Genomic DNA, 2,629 nt, shown 5'->3' with positions numbered 1-2,629 from the left:
TTATCAAATTTTAGTCCTAATCATTAGACCAAATACTTAAAACCAGAATGTCGAATTTATTGGTATTCATAATAATTTCATTATAAAACCAATTTCATGGCCACATGGTATGTGAAAAAAAAACTTGTTCGCCAATTTTGGGTCCTAGATTATGAAAATGACAACGAAAAGTAGGCTGTTAAACGTTGCAAATTATGCAACGTTGCCAATAATACATATGTGTAGTTGAATTAAAGAATATTGCTTCGTAAAATGACCTGCAAATAGTGTTTCCTTATTATATCGCTCACTTCCATCAGTGAAGGTTAGTTTTAGGGTTTTATAATGGTGTTTTTTCAAGGATACTTTTTAGAAACGCGGTTCAATTCGTGATGACAAAACAAATTGTGTCTTTTCAGAGTTCCCTATACTCAAAAGGTTTCATTATCGAGATATTAATAATCATGAACCCTTCATGATTAACGGCCAGTATCATAATCAAATTTTAATTTAAAAGCTCCCTTTAACTAAAACCAAAATGACACTAAAGTAAGCTGAAACTGAACGTAATTGTTAGCTCATATAGCTGGGAGCCAATAACGCATATGAAAAGAGAACTAAGATGGGCTTGATATTTCGAACGTTGCATAGGGCCAGTTCATAACTCGAAATATCAATGTATAAAATCGTAGTTTGCGATTAAATAAACTCATTATTCCTGCAGGATGTTCATAAATTTAACAGTACACACGAGTACTTATCCAGAAAGAAAAATGAAATTAGCTATAAATATATACAGGGTGATTCATAACTATTGGGGACATAGGCTAAGGGCAGATTGTTTGGACCAAAATATGACGATAGGACCAAATATACCTCAATAAAAATATTGCTGTGGAAAAAGATACAGGGCGTTAAAGTTGAATTTTTCTTTCGTTTTTTGCAAATAATTTCATTGTATATTTTTTCATCCGTTTTTAGGAAAAACACAATTGAAACAGTTCAGAGCATCGAAAGGCGATTTGAAGTAACGATTCATTTATTTTATTCATTCATGTAAGACGATAAAGCATAATTAAAAACAATGTAACATAAAAAGAATAAACTTTAATTAAATGTTCTACGTGGCGTCCTCCGACTTCTATGCCTTTTCTAATTATTTTAATGAAGAACTTTCGAACTTCGAAGAAAATATTATTCTGTCCCCTTATAAAAAATTCAACTTTAACGCCCTCTATTTTTTCCACAGCAATATTTTATTGAGGTATATTTGGTCCTATCGCCTTATTTTGGTCCAAACAACCTGCCCTTAGCCTGCCTTTTTTTTATTCGTTCCAAGTGGATGTTCGATTTTTCTTTTCATCTCATCATGAAGTTTTTTGATAAAATCATCTGTATTCGGAACGTTATCGTGAAATTTCTCCTCGAAAATCTCGCATTGAAAATTTGATATGGTGTCACTGATGGATAATGTTTGGAGACTCTTTTCAGTGAGTTCATTGATAAATTTACTACTAAGTAAAATTTCCACATTTTCGAACCAACTCGAAACGAAAACACGTTTTTGAAAAAAGCAGGAAGAACTTTCGTCGAGCGATTTATTCAAAAAATTTAACAATGAATCTTATCTACTAACTCTGACTCTATCATATCCTTACATCCTTAAATAGACTAATTATGCCTGATCAGCAGTTGGCGGTCAGTGCTACTTTCTTTACGGAATGTGCCGGATCGGCTTACATATTACAGAGACAAACTTTGTCTCTGCATATTATCTCCCTCTTTTGTTGAACTGAGTTCAATCTGAATGTTTTAACTCTGTGTATCCACAATGTTAGGAAAAATTTATACATTATGAAAACAATCATGATTAAACATATCATCGGAAAAATAAAATAGACAGTGTTGAAATTTGGTTGGGATGCAAATTCCATTCGTACAATTTTAAGTCTGAAAAATGTGTTACATTTAAAGGGTCTATAGTTAAATCTCGAATCTCTGAAATATTCAAATTATCAAGTTGAAATTCACGATACAAATGATCAGTTTTGGAGAATTGAAAAGTTTTGAAACCATTTGATATTATATAATCACTTTCTATCAAGATAATTTTCTTTGGTTCATGTTGATATATTAAATGACCTGAACAGTTTTCTCTCAAAAAATCATTGAACAGAGATAAATATTGTCCATTGGGTAGAGCTTTTGTATTGGTCTTTAAAAATGCACTCAAACACGAAGGTGGTTTCACTTGTTCATCTTGTGAACAAAGCATCCATTTTTCCACTTTCTGGCATTCTCTTCGAATAGAAATCATATCAGCAGGTACAGAGAGGTCTGAAATCACCGGAAATCACAAAGTTGCATTTTTGATATAATGATTGTAACGGTAATTGTCAAAAATGCTGGTGCCAGAATTATCAAGAAAAATTCGAGAAAATGTTTGGAAAGTTACGTTTTTCTCGAAATTTTCTAAAATGAGGAGATTTATCAAAAAAGTGAAAAGAAGTGATGGAGTGAAATATTCTAGTAAGAATCAAGTCTTTTCTCATCCTCTAAGTGTTCATATCGACTGATTAGCAACGTATATCCGTAGTGGAGAGAGATAATAGAATTTTTAATTTCGTGCACAAGAAGATAACAGAAAGTG

The sequence above is a fragment of the Coccinella septempunctata genome, chromosome X (genome assembly GCF_907165205.1).
Source record: "Coccinella septempunctata chromosome X, icCocSept1.1, whole genome shotgun sequence".
Lineage (NCBI taxonomy): Eukaryota > Metazoa > Arthropoda > Insecta > Coleoptera > Coccinellidae > Coccinella > Coccinella septempunctata.
This window is presented reverse-complemented; position numbering follows the sequence as displayed.